This window comes from Heterodontus francisci, unplaced genomic scaffold, assembly GCF_036365525.1.
Source record: "Heterodontus francisci isolate sHetFra1 unplaced genomic scaffold, sHetFra1.hap1 HAP1_SCAFFOLD_52, whole genome shotgun sequence".
Classification (NCBI taxonomy): Eukaryota; Metazoa; Chordata; class Chondrichthyes; order Heterodontiformes; family Heterodontidae; genus Heterodontus; species Heterodontus francisci.
In genome coordinates this window covers 2,335,249-2,357,139 of record NW_027141175.1, presented here as the reverse complement: position 1 = coordinate 2,357,139, position 21,891 = coordinate 2,335,249, and the positions used below count along the sequence as shown (strand labels likewise).

The window sequence follows — 21,891 nt, the reverse complement described above, 5'->3', positions numbered from 1 at the left end:
ATCTGCCAGGTACTGTCGGAGTATTTGAGAATGATTTTGTATGTGTCAGTCTTTGCTACTACATAGGAGTGTGGGATTAATTCTGTATCTGTCAGCCTTTGGTAGTGTGTGTGATTGTGGGATGAATTAATTCGCAGTCATTGGTGCCCAGTATGAATGTGTAAATCATTCTGTAACTCAGTCTGATATTGTTATGTGAGGGCAGGAATCACGTGTATCTTTCGATCCCGGGTGCTGACTGTGAGCATGGGATTCATTCTGTACCTGTCGGTGGTACTGTATCTATCTGTGGGATTAATTCTGTACCTTTCAGTCACTGGTATTGTGTATGAAAGTGGGATTAATTCTAGATCCGCCACACATTGGTTGTGTGTGTGTGTGTGTGTGTGTGTGTGTGTGTGAGTGTGTAAGAACATAAGAAGATACGAAATAGGACAGGAGTAGACCATTTGGCCCATCAAGCCTGCTCTGCCACTCAATAAGATCATGGCTGTTCTGATTGTGGCCATAACTTCACTTTCCTGCCTGCCCCCATAACCATTGACTCTGTTGTCGATCAAAAACCTGTCTATCGCTGCGTTGAATATATTCAATGACACAGCCTCCACAGTCCTCTGGAGAGCAGAATTCCAAAGATTAACAACCCTCTCAGAGAAGAAATTCCTCCTCATCTCCTTCTTGAAAGAGAGACTGCTTATCTTAAACTCTGGCCCCTAATTCTATAATCCCCCACATCTACCTGTCCAGCCCACTGAGAATCTTACAGGTTTCAATAAGATCACCACTCAATCTTCTAAACTCCAGTGAGTATAGGCCCAACCTGCTCAACTTTTTCTCATAAGACAATCCAACATCCCAGCAATCAGTCGAGTGAACCTTCTTTGAACTGATTACAATGCAAGTATATTCCTCCTTATGTAAGGAGACCAAAACTGTATGGAATTGGGATGTCACTAATGCCCTGTAAAGTTATAGCAAAACTTCCTTACTTTTAAACTCCATTCCCCTTGCTAAAAATGCCAACATTCCATTTGCCTTCCTAATTACTTGCTATACCTTCATGCTACCATTTTTGTAATTCATGTGCCTGGACACCCAGATTCCTTGGTACAGCAGCATTCTGCAGTCTCTCTCTATGTAAATAATATTCTGTTTTTCTATTCTACCTGCCAAAGTAGACAATCTCACATTTCCCCATATTATACTCCATCTGCCAAATGTTTTCCCACTGACTTAACCTATCTATATCTCTTTGCAGACACATTTTGTCCTCCTCACAACTTGCTTTCCTACCTATCTTTGTACCATCTACAAATTTGGCAACAATATACTTGGTCCCTTCATGCAAGTTATTAATATTGACCATAAATAGTTGAGGCCCCAGCACTGTACCTGTGGCACTCCATTAGTTACAGTTTGCCAATCTGAATATGCTCCATTTATCCCCACTCTCTGTTTTCTGTGAGTTAGCCAATCCTATATCCGTGTGTGTGTAGTTTTCCTTTTATATCTGTCAGTGCCTGGTCCTCGATGTGAGTTTTGGACTCTTTCTCAATCTCTCAGTGCTACTATTTGTGTGTTAGGATGCTTTAGATGACTCGGGCTGAGGTACTGTGAGTTAGTGCAATAATCAACCTATACTTTTCAGGATCTGGCACTGAGCATGTGCATCAGCATCACTTTATCTGTCAGTATCTGGTACTCTGTGTGAGTGGGGGATTCATTGTATAACCTTCCGTCCCTGGGACTGTTTGCAGGCCTGGATTCATTCTGCATAAAATGTCAGCACAGCAACAGGCCACAGATGTGGTTGGTTTTAAGCAGACAATATGTTTGAAGTTTTGCCAAGTATTAAATATCTGTCACTGTGAACATAATAGCGAAAGATAATGTATCTTTCAATCTGATACAGGATTGATGTGCAAATGTAACTCAGGCTGTACTAATCAATTTGATCAATGCCATTCAGTCTGACTCTGAGGGAGAATCTTGGACTTGTGTGTAAAATGAGCTCAGTCTGGAATTGTACAGTATCTTCCATCTGACACTATGAGGTTTCAGGACTGGTATGTAATTTATAGCTCAGACTAAACTCATCAAATTTATAATGTATCTTTTAGTTTCACAATCCGGATGAGTTTTAAACTGGAATCTGAGTTTGTATCTCAGGTTATACTATATTTCAGAATCTCTCAATCTGATTATGCACTTGAGATTTGGACTAGTATCTAATGTATATGTCTGGACACATTATGGGAATTAATACTGATAATAAACTGATAACATGTGTAAATATTGGGCTGGTATTTAACTTGAATCTCAGATTATATTAGTTTAGTTTAGAGATACAGCATTGAAACAGGCCCTTCGGCCACCGAGTCTGTGCCGACCATCAACCACCCATTTATACCAATCCTACACTAATTCCATCTTCCTACCACATCCCCACCTGTCCCTATATTTCCCTCCCACCTACCTATACTAGGGGCAATTTATAATGGCCAATTTACCTATCAACCTGTAAATCTTTTGGTCATGTGGGAGGAAACCGGAGCACCTGGAGGAAACCCACGCAGACACAGGGAGAACTTGCAAACTCCACACAGGCAGTACCCAGAATTGAACCCGGGTCGCTGGAGCTGTGAGGCTGCGGTGCTAACCACTGCACCGCCCTTAATTCTATAGCTTTGAAAAGGGAACCATGTGTCAGTTCTATGTGTATTTAATTTGTAGCTGAGGTTGCACTATTGTGGGATTGACACACTGATAATTTGATAGTGGGTGAGAATTTGGACTGGGATTTATGAATCTACCTGTCAGTGGTACTGAGTTGGGGTGACATGGAAACAACGTCCGTCTCTCCTGTTCTGTTTGATTGATGGATTGAAAATGTGTCTCTGGAACTATTTCTGCTGTCTGAGACTGTGGAACTGATGACCTGTCTGTCTCTCTGCGCTCTGTGAATGATAATGTACGGACGGTGTGTGAGAAGGAGCTGGTGACACTCTTCCTTGTAACTTGGGTGGAGGAAACATCACATTTATTCTGGTTCATTCAATTATTTGTCTGTTTGAACAAAAGTATGTTTATAACTAAAATGCAGGTGAGATAGAAGATACAGGATTTTAATGAATTTAATCTCTCGAATAATAATGAGCCCCCACAAAGGAAGCCCAGTCATACAAATATTATCATTGTTTGACTGCACTGCAGTAACAGGTTCTTCCCATTCTGTCTCCTTTCCCCGTCGACACACAGCCTGAGAATGGCCTCTCCCTTCCCCCACTCACCCCATGTTCCGGGACCAGTTGATTCTCCATTCCGCCTCTTACAAACAGCCCCCGTCTGCCCCTGAACTTGCCCCGGACTCGATGCTGATCTCTGAGTCTATCTGCGGACACGCTCCCAAAGCGATGTGCTGCTGGAAGGAGGCTGCTGTTTGCTCCCTTTCCCCGGGACCGGGATCTCTCCATTCGCGGCTGTTTTAAACCATCTTCTTCCGCTCACAGGCAGTGCTGGGGGAGGGGAGCGCAGGCGCAGATTCAGGCAACAATTCAGCAAACAGAAACATAGAAAATTTCCGGCGCAGAATGAGGCCATTCGGCCCAACATGTCCGTGCCAGCTCAAAGAGAGCGATCCAGCCTGGTCCCGCAGTTTATTGTTATTGGACAGTGAAGTGTGGAAATCGAAGCGGACAGTCAGAATGTGGGGAGTTACACAAAGAGAATCTATTATAGGCACCAGGTGAGAAGTGTGAAGGACACATTTTAAACAGCGGCTGTTTGGTTTCGCTTGAACGGTTAGACCATGGGAGCGGGAACTGGAAATCTGACCTGTGTAAAAGTCCCTGTTCCGTCGGTCAGTCCCATTCATGGCCCAGTGGATTGTTTCTGGATGTTATTTAATTGTTGTAAAACGGCCAAAGCCTCTGGTATGCAGTAGCTGGGGGTTGCAGGACTGCAGTGGAATCAGACACTGACTCTGTTTGTGTTGCTGGGTTTCCTTTGTGATTGTTCACAATGATTATTCATTCAAAGATTGTTTTGGTCTCTCTTGTAACTTCCACCACACCTCTTCCTGAATTATAATAAATACTTTTTCTTTCTACAGGCAAATACTTGAAGGAAGCAGAATAAATAGAATGATGCCTCAGCACAAGGGGAAGTGCAGCCGGCTTCTCACACACAGCAAGGACAGTATCACTCAGAGAGAAAAGAGACATCAGTTCCACAATCACTGCCAGCAGTACTAGTCAGACTGGCACTGATCCCAATTTCCAGAGACTAACAGTCAATCCAACAGTCACACAGAGCGTGACAGACTGAAGTTGTTTCCATTTCACCCCAACTCCGTCCCACTGACAGGTAGATACATCAATCCCAGTCCAAAATCACACCCACTATCAGATTGCAAGGCACTGTGTCACTCTCACAGGACAGCAGCCTGAACTACAAATTCAATGTCAGATCGAACAGACAAACAGTACCTGATTGTAAAGTACAGAATTAATCTCAATAATGTAACCAGACTGCAGACTGAGCTACATGTTACACACCACTCCACAAATCTCACAAGTGGTCAGACTGGAGGATACAGTATTAATTCCATTACTGCAGACTGAATGCACTGTTATCTACCAGGACATAAAGCATATTGTAAAATGAAAGGACACAGACCTGAAATGTTAATTGTGTTTCTCCCTCCACAAATGCTGCCTGAACTGCTGAGTATTTCCAGCATTTTTGTTTATTTCATATGTCCAGCATCTACAGACTTTTGCTTTTATTTTAGAGTTAAAGAAACATTGCATTGTGAGGTGGGAGTGACTGCCCTTGACATCAAGGCAGCCTTTGACATGTATGGCAACAAGGCAGCCCTAGCAAAACCAATGTAAATAGAAATCGGGGCAAAATGCTCTGCTGTTTGCAGTCATACCTAGCACTAAGGAAGATGGCTGTGGTTGTTCAGGTCAATCATCTCAGTCTCCGGCCATTACAGCTGGAATTCCTTAGGCTCGTGTTCTAGGCCCAACCATCTTCAGCAGCTTCATCAACAACCTTCCCTCCATCACAAGGCCAGAAGTGTGGATGTTTTCTGATGATTGCCCAATGTTCAGCACCATTCATGACTCCTCAGATACTGAAGCAGCCCATACCCAGATGCAGCAAGACCTGCACAACGTCCAGGCTTGGGCTGATAAGTGGCAAGTAACATTGGCATCAGATAAGTGCCAGGCAATGACCATCTCAAACAAGAGAGAATCTAATCATCTCCCCTTGATGTTCAATGGCATTACCATCACTGAATCCCCCACCATTAACATTGACCATTGGTTACCATTGACCAGAAACTGAACTGGACCAGCCATATAAGTGCTGTGACTGCAAGAGCAAGGTCAGAGGCTAGGAATTCTGCGGCGAGTAACTGACCTCCTGTTTCCCCACATCCGTCCACCATTCACAAGGCACAAGTCAGGAGTGTGATGGAATACTGCCCACTTGCCTGGATGAGTGCAGCTCCAACAACACTCAAGTAGCCTGTTTGATTGCCCACATCCACCACCTTCAATATTCACTCCATTCACCACTGATGCACAGTGGCAGCAGTGCGTACCAGCTAAAAGATGCACTGCAGCAACAAACCAAGGCTTCTTCGACATTACCTTCCAAACCTGGAACCTCTACCACCAACAAGGACAAGGGCAGCAGATACATGGGAACACTACCACCTGCAAGTTCCCCTCCAAGCCACACACCATCCTGACTTGGAACTATATCACCATTCCTGCACTGTCGCTGGGTCAAAATCCTGGAACTCCCTTCCAAACAGCACCGTTGGAATTCCTACATCTCAAGGACTGCAGCAGCTCAAGAAGGCAGCTCACCACCATTTTGTCAAGGGCAATTTGGAATGGGCAATAAATGCTGGCATAGCCAGTGATGCCTACAGCACATGAACAAATGAAAAAAGTGAGGAAATAATGAAGGGCTTCTATAGAATACATGCAGATATGTTTCCTCTTGTGGTGTTGTCTGAAACAAGAGCCAAAAATATAAAATCAACATTCATAAAACCAATGAGGAATTCATGAAAAAGGTATTAATGTAGTGAGTGTTTAGAATCTGGAATTTGCAACCACAGGGAGAGGTCGAGGCGATAATATCGATGCATTTAAGGGGAGGTGGAACAACTGTATGGGAAGAAAGGAATTGAGGGATATACATATGGGGCTTTATTTTTCTTTATTTGTGCATATGAAGCAGGGTGGCTGGAAATATGTGTAGAGCATCGAGCAGTTGGGACGATCCCAGTGCAGTGTTTTGTCTGGATGGATCTGCCCAGAACACTTGTGATGCAGGAGCTGGGAGCTTCAGTACTTCAGTGGAGACAGATACTGACACTGGTTTTCATTTGTGGGTGTTTTTAATGATTATTAATTGCAAAATTAAATTCACCTCTTTGATATTTTGCACCTCCCCTGTTCTTGAGTTAAGACATATTTTTTCTTCATACAGGCAAATACTTGAAGGAATCGTGATGAATGTGATGGTTGCTGCACTCGAGGCACAAGGAACAGTGCAGCCAGCTCCTCTCACACACAGTAGGTACATTATCACTCAGAGTACAGAGGGATAGACAGTTCATCAGTTCCCTGGTCTCAGACCGCAGAAGTAGTCAGGCCCACATTGATCCCGAGTTCCAGAGACACATTTTCAATCCAACAATCAAACAAAGCAGGAGAGAAATAAGTTGTTTCCATTTCACCCCAATTCAGTCCCATTGACAGTCAGATACATCAATCCCAGGTCAAAGTCACACACATTAACATATTGAAATACAATGTGTCAATCTAAATATAATGCAGACTTAGCTATCAATTAAATATCAGATAGAATTGGCACATGGTACTGATTGAATGGCACAGAATCTAACGTAATGCTGTACCCTGAGATTTAAATTAAATACCATACTCAAAGCTCACATCCATTCATGATAAAGGATGTTTAAACATCCCCATAGTGTACCCTGAGATACAAGTTACATACAAGTTCAACATTCATTACAGAGAAAGTTTCTAAGGTGCTGAAAGATATTGTAACCTGAGACACAAATTAGATACCAGTTCAGAACTCACCCACACTGTGAAATGGAAAGATACAGAATCAATTCCATTAGTGTAGATCACTTTAAATCTGTTTCCCCCAGTCACTGACCTCTCTGCTAAGGTAAATAGGCCCTTCACTACAACTCTATCCAGGCACCTCAAAATTTTGTATGTTTCAATGAGATTTCCCCTCAGCCTTCTCTGTGCCAAGGAGAACAGCCCGAGCCTATCCAGTCTTTCCTCATAGCTGCATTTTTCCAATCCCGGCAACATCCTCGTGAATCTCCTCTGCACCCTCTCTAGTGCAATTACATCCTTTCTGTAATAAGGTGATCAGAACTGCATACAGTATTCGTTGTGGACTGACTAATGATTTATACAGTTCCAGCATAACCTCCCTGCTCTTAAATCTGTACCTCGGCTAATAAAGGAAAGGATTCCATGTGCCTTCTTACCACCTTAACGACCTGTCCTGCTACCTTCAGGGATCTGTGGACATTTACTCCAAGGTCCCTCACTTCCTCTACACCTCTCAGTCTTCTCCAATTAATTGTGTATTCCTTTGCCTTGTTTAACCTCCCCAAGTGCATCAACTCACACTTCTGAATTGAATTCCATTTGCCATTTTTCTGTCCATCTGACCAGACCATGAAGATCTTCCTGCAGTCTGCAGCTATCCTCCTTGCTATTTACCACACAGCCAATCTTTGTGCCATCTGCAAACTCATACCCCCTACATTTACATCCGTGAAGACTACATCAACTGCACTACCCTCATCTATCTTCCTTCTTAATTCTTCAAAATTTCGATCAAGTTGGTTAGACAAGATCTTCCCTTAACAAATCCATGCTGACTATCCTTGATTAATCTGTGCCTTTCGAAGTAACATTTTATCCTGTCTCTCAGAATAGATTCCAATAATTTGCCCACTACTGATGTTAGACTGACTGGCCTGTAATTATTTGGTCTCCCTCACTCCCTTTTTAAACAAAGGTACAACGTTAGCAGTCCTCCAATCCTCCATCACCACACCTGTATCCAGTGAGGTCTGGAAAATGATGATCAGCTCTTCTGCTATTTCCTCTCTTGCTTCTTTTTAACAGCCTGAGGTGCATTCCATCCGGCGCTGGTGATTTATCAACTTTCATATACACTAATCCCATTAATGTGTCCTCTCTCCCTCTGTATGGATCACATCCATACTTCACACCCCTCTTCCTTATCTACAATATATGCATCTTCCCCCTCTTTTGTGAAGACAGATGCAAAGTATTTATTCAGAACAATGCCAGCATCTTCTGCTCTACACATAGGTTACCTTTTTGGTCTTTTCTGTGCCCTACTCTTTCCTTATTTATCATTTTACTCTCAATGTATTGATAAAACATCTTTGGGTTCACCATAATTTTGATTGCCAATATTCTTTTATGCTCTCGCTTAACTTTCCTAATTTCAATGTTTATTTCCCCCCTCCACATTCTATACTCCTCTCGGCTTTCTGTAGTATTCAGTTCTCTGTGTTGGGCATAAACTTTCCTTTACTGCCTTATTATACCCGTAAACTCCTTGACATCCATGGGGCTCTAGATTTGGCCTTCCCACCCTTTTTCTTTGTGGGAACATGTTGACTCTGAACCCCTGGAATCTCCCCTTTGAATTCTTCCCACTGCTCTGACACTGATTTACCTTCAACTACCTGTTTTCAGTCCACTTTCGGTAAATCAATCTTCACCTTAGTAAAGTTGGTCTTACCCCAATTGAGAACTCGAACTCCTGTTCTGTCCTTGTCCTTTCCATAATTATATTAAAACTGACTGAATTATGATCACTACCACCAAATTGCTGTCCCACTGCCGCTCCTTCCACCTGCCCCTCTTCATTTCCTAAAACTAAGTCTAAAACTTCACCCTCTCTTGTTGGACTTGCTACATATTGGCTAAAAAAGTACTCCTGAATGCACCTCAAGAATTCTGCTCCCTCAATTCCCTCTACACGAAAAATATCCCAGTTAATGTTGGGGTGGTTCAAATCCCCAACTGTTACTGCCCTATTGTTCTTGCACTTCTCAGATATTTGCCTACATATCTGCTCTTCCATCTCCCTCTGACTGTTTAGGGGTCTATAGTACACTCCCAGCAGTGTGATTGCCTCTTTTCTGTTCCTCAGCTCAATCTATACGGTCTCATTTGATAAACCTTCCAACATATCATCCCTCCTCACAGCTGTAATAGTTTCTTTGACCAAAATTGCCACTCCCCCTCCTTTTTTATCCCCTTCCCTCTCACGTCTGAAAACCCTGTAACCAGGAAGATTGAGCTGCCACGCCTGTCCCTCCTTTAGCCATGTTTGTGTAATAGCTATGATATCATACTGCCATGTGTCTAACTGTGCCCTGAGCTCATCTGCTTCATTTGCTATACTCCTTGCATTGATTTAGATATCCTTGAGCACTGCCAACATTTTTTGTTTTGAAGTTTCTAATCAGTGTTTCCTCTCTCTTCCAGACTCCATTAATTTTCTGCCTTCCATTTTCATTTCTGATCTGACTCTACCTTCCAGTCCCCATCTCCCTGCCAAACTAGTTTAAACCCTCCCCAACAGCACTAGCAAAACATCCTGCAAGGAACTCCGTCCTGGCTCGGTTCAGGTGCAACCCGTCCAACCTGTCCCAAAAATCTAAAGTCCTCCCTCCTGCACCATCTTTCCAGCCACACGTTCATCTGTCTTATCCATCTATTCCTGTACATTCATCTGTCTTATCCATCTATTCCTGTACTCACTTGCACGTGGCACTGGGAGTAATCCAGAGATTATTACTTTTGATGTCCTGCTTGCTAATTTCTTACCTCACTCCCTAAGTTCTGACTGCAGCACAACATCCTTATATCTACCTATGTTGTTGGTTCTGATGTGGACTACCACTGCTGGCTGTTCACCCTCCCGCTTCAGGGTGCTCTGCAACTGCTCAATGACATCCTTGACCCTGGCACCAGGGAGCCAACACTCCATTCCTGGATTCACGTCTGTGGCCATAGAAACACCTGATTGTTCCCTTGACGATTGAATCACCTATCACTATGGCTTTTCCAGTCTTCCCTGTACTCCCCTTTGCTGCTGAGTCACCCATGGTGTCATGGACTTGGCTCCGGCTGCACTCCCCAGGTGAAGCATCATTGTCCTCTGTATTCAGAACTGAATACCTGCTGGAGAGTGAGACGCACTCGGGGTGTCCTGCACTACCTGCCTGATTCTTTTTGACTGCCTGGTCATTCCCTCTCTCCCTGCATACTCTTAAGCTGTGGGGTGACCACATCTATAAACGTGTTATCTATGTACAAAGAACAAACAACAGTACAGCACAGGAACAGGCCATTCGGCCCTCCAAGCCCGCGCCGATCTTGATGCCTGTCTAAACTAAAACCTTCTGCACTTCAGGGGACCGTATCCCTCTCTTCCCATCCTATTCATGTATTTGTCAAGATGCCTCTTAAACGTCGCTATCTTCCCTGCTTCCACCACCTTCCCCGGCAGCAAGTTCCAGGCACTCACCACCCTCTGTGTAAAGAACTTGCCTCGCACATCCCCTCTAAACTTTGCCCCTCTTGCCTTAAACCTATGTCCCCTCGTAACTGACTCTGCCGCCCTGTGAAAAAGCTTCTGACTATCCACTCTGTCTCTGCCACTCATAACTTTGTCAACCTCTATCATGTCGCCCCTCCACCTCCATTCTCAGTTTTGGGAAAAATAGAGTATATGAATGTATCAGTAAATAGGAAAAGTTAAAATATGTTGTGACCAGTGGAGACGTGTGATGAGAATAAACCGATCCTCCTCTGATTTCAACTACGCAAGCATTTGTGATTTTTCTCTGTAGCTTAGTTGGTTAAAGCACCTGTCTAGTAAACAGAAGAGCCTGGGTTCAACTCCCAGCAGAGCCTTATTTCACATTTGTGATATGCTTCAGAAGTTTCCTTGTCAATCATTTATATCTCTGTTTTGTGAACTTGAACTTGGAATTCAAATTACATGATGAATTTCAGTCACAGGAGAAAACAGCCTTTGTGAAGGATGTGAGTTGGGAATGGCTGTTCCTCCTTGTCCAGAAATTCAGTGCTGATACGCCAAAGGCAACTTCTTTGACACAAATTTGTTCACGGTTACATTCAATCTGGAAAACAGCTCGACATTAATCTCACTGAAGGAAAGTGTGACTGCGTTGTATGTTTCAGAGTGTTTGTGTCGTTATGTGTTGCTTTTAACCGAGACTGGGGACATGACGCGAGTGGGAAGGTTGATCCGAGGTTTGGAATATTTGTCAATCAGGAACAAGAAAAATCAAAGGAACCAAATAAGAAAACCTATATCTCGTGGGTATTGAGAGACGGTGAGAAGATATTAAACTTTGTTCCATTCAATCCGGCTGCGATGAACTTTGAATTTTTCCGCCTTTTATAAACATTATTTGAAGGGTCTCTGTAACAATGTTCAGTGTTGAGGAGAGTGGGGTCTGGGTGAGCAGCTGCTGAGTGTGACAGGGTCAGGACTGGATGCAGGAAGTTCTCTGACACTCTCTCTCCCTCTCTCTCTCTGATGGCTTTGAGTTGATTTTCAAGTGTTTGAATAAATGAAGGAAGTTCCCTCCACCCATTTGTTTGGACAGACAGTGTAGTATAAGGATGTAAAGGGTTAATGCTGAAGATAGTGGGATCAACCCCTCCCACTGTCAGAGTGATGATGTAACAGTCACATAAGATGAGGTTTGGGAGAAGAGAGAGCAGCACCAAGGATGCTAGCTTAAGAGGTTGGATGAATGTGTATATAGTATTGTGTAAATTAGAAGAGTTCTTAGTTCTTTCAGCAGGAAATGTGTCCAGAAAATATTCAGGAGTCGGAATGCAGATATTAACTCCAAGTGACAGTTCTGGGTTCATTTAACAAAAAAAAGGTAGCGAATAATATTGCTCACCGATTGAAATCCCCCAGTGAGGAGACAGTTAAACAGGTGATCTGTTGGGGCATCCTTCGATCCAAGGTTTCGGCAGCATTTAATCTCCCTTTTTGGTGAAATTCTCTGTTATTTGCATCCTTTTTTAATCAGCTTTCATGGGTGAGTGAAAAACTCCATTCTTCCTTCTTCCCATCAGTTTCTCTTTTCTGTCTCAGATCAATATAATGATGAGAATCCCAATTTAATCTGCTGTTTCTGGTGTTTTATCCATTCCAATCAAAATTCAACATTCCAATCAAATCTATTTGTTATTCCACAGTGTCTCTCCATGTGTTTTGTTCTGTTGTATTCTCTCACAGTCTGTTTGATGATCAATGTTACATCTCAGTCTCTGTTCTGGTGAAGATCAGAAGCAGTGTTATCTGTTTGCACCACCCGACAAGTCGGCCTGAGGCTGTGTCTCATCGATAATGTGGAGTTAGGAACATCGAAACATAGGAGCAGGAGTCGGCCATTCAGCCCATCGAGACTGCCCCGCCATTCAATATGATCTTGGCTGAACATCCACTTCAATGTCCTTTTTCCCACACTTTCCTCATATTCCCTTATGTCATTTGTATTTACAAATCTGTCAATCTCTGCTTTAAACATACTCAACGACTGAGCTTCCACAGCCCTCTGGGGTAGAGAATTCCAAAGATTCACAACCCTCTGAGTAACAACATTTCTCCTCATCTCTGTCCTAAGTGGCTTCCCCCTTATTTTGAAATTGTGTCCCCTGATTTTCGACTCCCCAACCAGGAGAAACATCTTAGCTGCATCTACCCTGACTGTCCTTTAAGTATTTTGTGGGTTTCAATGGTATCACCTCTCATTCTTCAAAACTCTAGAGAAGACAGCCCCAGTTTCCCCAATCTCTCTTCATAGGACAATCCCACCATCCCAGGAACAAGTCTGATGAACCTTCGTTGAACTCCCTCCATGGCAATAATATCCTGCCTAAGGTAAGGAGACCAAAACTGTACACAGTACTCCAAGTGCGGTCTAACCAGGGTTCTATACAATTGAAGCAAGAATTCACTACTCCTGTACTCAAATCCTCTTGTGATAAAGGCTAACATACTATTAGCCTTCCCAATTGCTTGCTGCACCTGCATGTTAGCTGTCAGTGACTTATTGACATGGACACCCAGATCACCCTTATATTCTATAACTCAGTTAATAAAGGAAAGGATTCCATATACCTGCTGAACCACCTTATTGACCTGGACTACTACTTCAGGAATCTGTGGACATTCACTCCAACGTCCCTCACTTCCTCTACACCATTCAGTGTTTTCCCATTAATTGTGGATTCCTTTGCCTTTTTTGACGCGTGCTCTCGCTGTTCCCTGCTCTCCGAGTGAACTCTTGCTCCCTCTCTCTCCTGGGCTCTTGATGCTCCACTCTGCTCTCACTGTTTCCCACTCTCTTAATGTATCAATATTTGTTTGCCTTGTGTTTAATTTAAAATATGGATTAACTGTATTTTACAGTTGTAGGTTTTATTTGGTAGTCCTGTACAAGTTGTGGATTGGTATTTAATATTTAGCTCTGTGAAAACGATTGTGAATGAAAATATAACTTTCAATCTTATACATGGGCTGGTCTGCAAGCTCCAAGTCCTTCATTTTGTAGTAATGGAATTGATACTGTATCTTTCAGTCTTAATCTCTGTGGGATTTTTGAACTGGTATGTAATGCATAACTTGGTCTAACGTTCCGATGTACATTATTGGGATTCAAAGGATGATAGGAAATAGGGGCATTAGGCCATTCAGCCCATCAAGCCTGCTCCAACATTCAAACAGATCGTGACTGATCATCTACCTCAACGCCATTTTTCCTGCTATCTCCATATCCCTTGATCTTGTTAGTATTTAGAAATCTATCGATTTCTGTCTTGAATATGTTAAATGATAGATCTTCCACAGCCCACTGGGATAAAGAATTCCACAGATTTCCCACCCTCTGAGTAAAAAAATTCCTGCTCATCTCAGTCTCAAATGGCCTGCCCTTATTCTGAGTCTGTTTCCTTTTGTTCTAGACGCACCAGACAGAGGAAACATCCTATCCATATCTACCCTGTCACACCCTGTAAGAATTTTGTAAGTTTCAATGAGATCACCTTTCATTCTTCGAAACTCCAGAGAATTTCGGCCCAGTTTCTGCAGTCTCTCATCATAAGACAATCCCACCATCCCAGGGGATGAGACCGGTGAATCTCTGTTGCACTCCCTCTGTGACAAGTCTATCCTTCCTTCAATAAGGAAACCAAAATAGTACAGAATATTCCAGGTGCAGTCTCAGCCAGACTTTATACAATTGAAGCAATACATCTTTAACCATGTACTCAAATCCCCTTTCAATGAAGCCAACATACCATTTGCCTTCCTAATTGCTTTCTGCACCTGCACACTAGCTTTTAGTGTCTCATGAACAAGGACACCCAGGTACCTTTGGACATCGACACTTCTCAACCTCTCACCATTTAAGATATACTCTGTCTTTCTGTTTATTCTCCCAAAGTGGAGAAATTCACACTTATTCACATTATATTCCATCTGCCATGTTCTTGCCCATTCACTTAACCTGTCCAAATCCCCTTGAAGCCTCCTTGCATTCATTCTGTACCTTTCAATCATGCAAATTTTGTCTGTTCTTTTTCAAGGTTTATATTTAAAATGTAACCATGGTGACAGAGTTTATTTAGATCTGATGATGGGTTTGTTTTTGGACTGTGATTGATGTATCAACCTGTCAGCTGTATTTAATTGGAGTGAAATGGAAACAACTTCTGTCTCTCCTGCTGTTGTTTGACTGTTGGATTGAAAATGTGTCTCTCGACTTTGGGATCAGTGTCTGTCTGACTACTTCTTTTGTTTGTTCCAGTGGAACTGATGAGCTGGCAGTATCTCTGTGCTTTGGGAGTGATCCTGTACCGACTGTGTGTTGGAACGAGCTCGCTGCACTTTTCCTTGTGTCCAAGAATCACGACATCTATTCAGGTTCCTTCATGTATTTTCCTGCAGGAATGAAGGAACTGGTGAGATGGAAGATACAAAAGCGATCAATGTAATCTTCCCAATAATAATCATTATGAACAATCGCGAAATGAAAACCAGGAACACAAACAGTGTCAGTGTCTGACTCCACTGCAGTACTGCAGCATTCAGCTTCTGTTTACCAGGTGTTTGCAGTGGTTTTACAACAAGTTTGTGACTTTCAGAAACAACACAAGCCCTGCACGGCTCAATGACTGGGACTGTCCGATAGAGCAGTGACCTTTACACAGTCACATTTCTATTTCAACGGAAAACAAGCAGCCACTGTTTAAAACGTGCCTTTCACACTTCTCACCTGGTGTCTGCAATAAACGCTCGTTATTTTGCGGCTATTTTTCCGCCACTGTTCACGATCCAACAAACAGTGAGAGACTGGAACTAAAGCAGGAAAATTCCCTCTCCTTTGGGTGGTGAAATTGTCAGTGATTTTCAATAGTGATTTCTTCCCATTGTGTCTCCCTGAGCCTGTACAGACACTGTCCGAGAATGAACTCTCCCTTCCCCGTGTCCCCGGCTCACTCCATGTTCCGGGAGCAGCTCCTGCTCCACAGTGTCTGTTACAAACACTCCCCGACTCCCCCTCAACTTCCCACCACTCAATGCTAATCTCTGAGCACATCTGCGGACACGCTCCCAAAGCAGTGGCTGCTGGAAGCAGATGCTGTTTGTTCCTTTCCCCCGGGCCCGGGAAGTCTCCATTAGCAGCTGATTTAAAGCATCTTCCCCTGATTGTGTGATTGGCCTCACAGACTGGGTTGGGGAAAGGATGCGCATGCGCTCCACTCCTCATAGTGACGTCCCACTGGGGGCGGGGCTACATCGCGCGCGCGCAGATCCCTGCAGCAATTCAGCATTCAAACATCAATGGGAACTTTCCCCATTTCACCCTCATCAAAGTCCCAAAGAAAGTGAAGAGGGGCTTGGACTGGAGGGAGGGAGGGGCGGGGTAGGGGGAACCTAGAACCCAGAAAGCTGCCCACTTGCCCCATTTAGATGCTCAATTTGCGGTCATTCCCTGCAGGGGGTTTGTTATTATTGAGCCCCTCCTGGTAAAACAATCCGGTAGAAAGAGGGGAGAAAGGAGGGAGCCGGTGTGTTTGCTGGGACCTTGCAGAATTCATTTCAGCAGCAAAAGTCCCGGGTTATATTAACCCGAGTGAAACACGCTGTCAGTGAGAGGAAAACCGAACGGCCCTTTTCATCTTTTCATTGGAAACAAAGTAGAGCCGGAAGTGCGGCGAGCAGAGCAGACACACAAGCTCAATGACAGGAGAGCTCGGCCGTCCCTGAGTTTCAGCTCCCGGCTCTTCCATTTCCTCATCCACACTGTCTTTACTGTGGATGTTCAGGGGTTCCTTGTCGGATCTGAGGACTGTTTCCATTAAACATTCTGAGTCAGGAGATCCACACACTCTCTGTTATCAAGATTTATGGGCAGGAATGTTTCAAAACTTTGTCTATGAAATCATTGTATTATTCACAGAACTAATGAGGCAATCGGTTCATTATTCAGGTCTTGAACTTGGTTTGGGTAGACCGAAAACTGAGAGGTTCAGCACCTCTCCATTCCTTCGCTATTGGCCGTTTGGGCTAATGGGTAAGGCGTCTGACTTCTGTGTATTTAATGAATTTATCAGAAGATTGTAGGTTCGAGTCCTGCTACGGTCATTTTGGGCGATCAGTGTTGAGCACCGCAGCCTCACAGCTCCAGCGACCCGTGTTCAGTTCTGGCTAATGTCTGTGCGCAGTTTGAGTTCTCCCTGTGACTGCGTGTGTTTCCTCGCACAGCCAAAGACTTGCAGATTGATTGGGAAATTGACTATTGTGAATTGCCCCCAGTGGAGTTAGGTGGTGGGGGATGTGGTCGGGAATATGGGAACAATGTTGGATTGGTATAAATGGGTGGTTGTTGGTCGGCAGAGACTTGGTGGGCCGAAGGGCCTGTTTCAGTGCTGCATCTATTAATAAATAACTGATTTTTTTGATGAAATAACAGAAAAGGTTGATGAAGGGAAAGCAATGGATGTTGTCTATATGGATTTTCAGAAAGCGTTTGACAAACTACCACATAAAAGGCAGGGTAACAAAACTGAGGCTCCTGGAATAGGAGGGTCAGTATCTGCTTAGATTAAAAAATGTATGAAATATCAAGAAAAGCGAGTTGTGGTATTTGGTTGTTTTTCAGAATGGAAGATGGTGAACAGTGATGTCCACAAGGGTCAGTGTCAGGACCACCATATATATAAATGACTTGAATATTGGAATCACAGAATTGTTACTACACAGAAGGAGGCCATTTGGCCCATCGTGTCTGCACTGACTCTCCAAATGAGCAATTCACCTCATGTCACTTCCCCGTCTTCTCCCCATAATCCTGCACATTCTTCCTTTTCGGATAACAGTCTAATTCCCCTATGAATGCTTCAATTAAACCTGCCTCCATCACATTCTCAGGCAGTTCATACTTTAACCACTCGCTGCGTGAAAAAGTTTTACCCCATGTCGCTTTTGCTTCTTTTACCAATTACTTTAAATCTGTGCCCTCTCGTTCTCGATCCTTTCACAAGTGGGAACAGTTTCTCCCTATCCACTCTGTCCACACCCCTCATCATTTTGAATACCACTATGAAATCTCCTCTTAGCCTTCTTTTCTCCAAGGGAAACAGTCCTAACTTCTCCAATCTATCTTCATAACTGAAGTTCCTCATCCCTGGAACCATTCTCATGAATCTTTTCCATAATCTCTCCAATGCCTTCACATCTTTCCTAAAGTGTGGCACCCAGAACTGGACGCAGTACTTCAGCTGAGGCTAGTGTCTTATACAAGATCAACATGACCTCCTTGTTCTTGTATTCTATGCCTCTATTACTAAAGCCGAGGATACTGTATGCTTTATTAACCGCTCTCTCAACCAATGACTTATACCCCCAGGTCCCTCTGCTCCTGCACCCCCTTTAGAATTGTACCCTTTATTCTATATTGTCACTCCATGTTCTTCTGACCAAAATGAATCAATTCACATTTCTCTGCATTGAACTTCACCTGTTATCTGTCCTCCCATTCCACCAACTTGTCTATGTCCTTTTGAAGTTCTACACTATCATCCTTACAGTTCACAATGCTTCCAATTTTCGTATCATCCATAAACTTTGAAATTCTGCCCTGTACACCAAGGTCTAGGTCATTAATATATATCAGGAAAGGCAAGGGTCCCAACACTGACTCCTGGGGAACTCCACTACAAACCTTCCTCCAGCCCAAAGAACATCCATTGCTCACTACTCTTTGTTTCCTGTCACTCAGCCAATTCCATATCCATGTTACTGCTGTCCCTTTTATTCCATGAGTTATAACTTTGCTCACAAGTCTGTTGTGTTGCACTGTATCAAACTCCTTTTGAAAGTCAATAAAAGCAAAATACTGCAGATGCTAGAAATCTGAAATATAAACAAAAAGTGCTGGAAATACTCAGCAGGTCTGGCAGCATCTGTGGAGAGAGAAACAGAGTTAATGTTTCAGGTCAGTGACCATTCAGATGCTGCCAGACCTTTTGAAAGTCCATGTACACCACATCAACAGCATTGCCCTCATCATCCCTCTCTGTTACCTCATCAAAAAACTCCAGCAGGACAGTTAAACATGATTTTCCCTTAAGAAATCCATGCTGTCTTTCCTGAATTAACCCACATTTGTCCATGGGACTATTAATTTTGTCCCGAATTATTCTTTCGAGAAGTTTTCCCACCACCGAAATTGAACTGATGCGGAGTGAGACGAGGTGAGTTGCTTTAGCAGAGAGCCAGCATGGGTTCGTCAGGCCGAATGGCTTCCTTCTGTGCTTTAGCCATTCTATGATTGTATGATTCTAGCAGCAACTGTTGGTGGAGAGGCAGTGATGCAGGAATGGGTTGACAGAAAGGGAAAAGTCTGGGCTGGTGTGTGTTTGCAGCATTTGCAGCTTGTGTTCGGGTTTGTGAATAAAGGTGATTTGGAAGCTGTGTTCCAAATTGAAGTGTTTACTGGAAGGAAGAAGTTGATGTAAATAAAGAGTAAAACGTGTTAAGATGAAGCGTGGTGTGATTGTGGATAGCAGTAAATATAGTGTTGGTGAATTATTTGTGTTAATAAACATCCACTGCACCCTCTGCTGCAGGCTGCTGTTTATATCCAGCTGTGTATTAGTGCTGTGTGTTAGCGAGATAAACGTTTGTTTCAACGCTGTTTATAAAGCAATAGCATTGCACTCAAACAGTCCCAGACATAGCAACACACGTACAAAAGCAAAATACTGCGGATGCTGGAAATCTGAAACATAAACAGAAAATGCTTGAAATAGTCGGCAGGTCTGGCAGCATCTGTGGAGAGAGAAACAAAGTTAATGTGAGCTAAGGAAACAGACCTGAACTGTTAACTGTTTCTCTCTGCACAGATGCTGCCAGACCTACTGAGCATTTCCAGCATTTTCTGTTTTTATTACAGCAACACGTTTGATCAGCAGTAGCGGTGATAGTGCGAGCCAGGGGGCAGCTGGGAAGGTACGTTTCACTATAAAGTACTTACCTGACGATTCGGCGGACATGGACACGGGGACTGCTGGGTAAGTGAACTTATATATTCGGGCAGTGGCTAAACCCGAAACACTACATGTGTAGTGTCTCCCACCCATCCTCCTCCTCCAGCCAAAAAAAAGGACTCTTGTGTGGAGGGTTTGGTAAGGTAAGGTTTTACTTTATATTTTTTTATTCTCTGTTGTCAATTTCGAGCAGAGGGGATGGAAGCTAGGGCAGTTGCATGCTCCTCTTGCAGGATGTGGGAGGTAAGGGTCACCACTTGTGTCCCTGCTGACTTCACCTGTGAGAAGTGCACCCAACTCCAGCTCCTCTCAGACCGCGTTAGGGAACCGGAGCTGGAGCTGGATGAACTTCGGATCATGCGGGAGGCAGAGGGGATGATAGGGAGCAGTTATAGGGAAGCACTGACACCTCAGTCACAGGATAAAGGTAGCTGGGTGACCGTCAGGGGAGGGAAAGGAAATAGGCACACAGTGCAGGGATCCCCTGTGGCCGTTCCCCTCAATAATAAGTATACCGTTTTGGATACGGTTGTGGGGGGGGACCTACCAGGGGAAAGCCACAGCGGCCAGGTCTCTGGCACTGAGCCTGGCTCTGCGGCTCAGAAGGGAAGGGTGGAGAAAAAGGAGAGCGATAGTGATAGGAGATTCAATGGTTAGAGGAACAGACAGGAGATTCTGTGGTCGCGAATGAGACTCCCAGATGGTATGTTGCCTCCTGGGTGCCAGGGTCAAGGAGGTCTCAGATCGAGTCTACAGGATTCTTAAGGGGGAGGGGGAGCAGCCAGAAGTCGTGGTACATATCGGTACCAATGACATAGCTCAGAAAAGGGATGAGGACCTGAAAAGGGAATATAGGGAGTTAGGTTGGAAGCTAAAAGGCAGGACGAGCAGAGTAGTAATCTCAGGATTGATACCGGTGCCACGTGCTAGTGAGGCTAGAAACAGAGAGCGAGTGCAGCTGAACACGTGGCTACAGAGCTGGTGTAGGAGGGAGGGCTTCAGATATGTGGATCACTGGGATACCTTCTGGGGAAGGTGGGACCTGTACAAGAAGGACGGGTTGCATCTGAACTGGAGGGGCACCAATATCCTGGGCGGGAGGTTTGCTGGAGCTCTTCGGGAGGGTTGAAACTAGTTTGGCAGGGGGATGGGAACCGGAGCTATGGATCAGTGGATGGGGTAGCTGTTGAACAGGCAGATACCGAGTGCAGAGAGTCTGTGAGGAAGGTTAGACAGTTGACAGGGCAAAGTTTCAGCCAGTATGATGGGTTGAAGTGTGTCTATTTTAATGCAAGAAGTGTCAGGAATAAGGGTGGTGAACTTAGAGCATGGATCAGTACTTCGAGCTACGATGTTGTGGCCATTACGGACACTTGGATATCACAGGGGCAGGAATGGATGTTGGATGTTCCCGGGTTTAGATGTTTCAAAAGGAATAGGGAGGGAGGTAAAAGAAGTGGGGGAGTTGCATTATTAATCAGGGATAGTATCACAGCTGCAGAAAGGGAGGTGATCGAGGAGGGTTTGTCTACTGAGTCATTATGGGTGGAAGTCAGAAACAGGAAAGGAGCAGTCACTTTATTGGGAGTTTTCTATAGACCCCCCAATAGCAACAGAGACACGGAGGAACAGATTGGGAGGCAGATTTTGGAAAGGTGCAGAAGTAACAGGGTTGTTGTCATGGGTGACTTCAACTTCCCTAATATTGATTGGAACCTCCTTAGTGCAAATAGTTTGGATGGAGCAGTTTTTGTCAGGTGTGTCCAGGAAGGTTTCCTGACTCAATATGTAGATAGGCCGACTAGAGGGGAGGCTATGTTGGATTTGATGCTTGGCAACGAACCAGGCCAGGTGGCAGATCTCTCGGTGGGAGAACATTTCGGTGATAGTGATCACAACTCCCTGACCTTTACTATCGTCATGGAGAGGGACAGGAGCGGACGGGATGGGAAAATATTTAATTGGGGGAGGGGGAATTACAATGCTATTAGGCGGGAACTGGGGTGCATAAATTAGGAACAGGTGTTCTCAGGGAAATGCACGACAGAAATGTGGAGGTTGTTTAGGCAGCACTTGCTGCGACTGCTGGATAGGTATGTCCCGATGAGGCAAGGAAGGGATGGTAGAGTGAAGGAACCTTGGATGACAAGAAATGTGG

The 21,891-nt window shown here is 44.1% G+C and overlaps 1 long non-coding RNA gene across 1 annotated transcript; it reads left to right on the top strand.

Annotated features, from left to right (window-relative positions):
• Positions 1-4,137: 4,137 nt before the first annotated feature.
• Positions 4,138-15,026, top strand: LOC137362409 (uncharacterized). Its single transcript, XR_010972501.1, has 3 exons — positions 4,138-4,188; positions 6,517-6,602; positions 14,987-15,026. It is a non-coding gene; the product is annotated as an uncharacterized lncRNA (long non-coding RNA).
• The last annotated feature ends 6,865 nt before the right edge of the window (positions 15,027-21,891 follow it).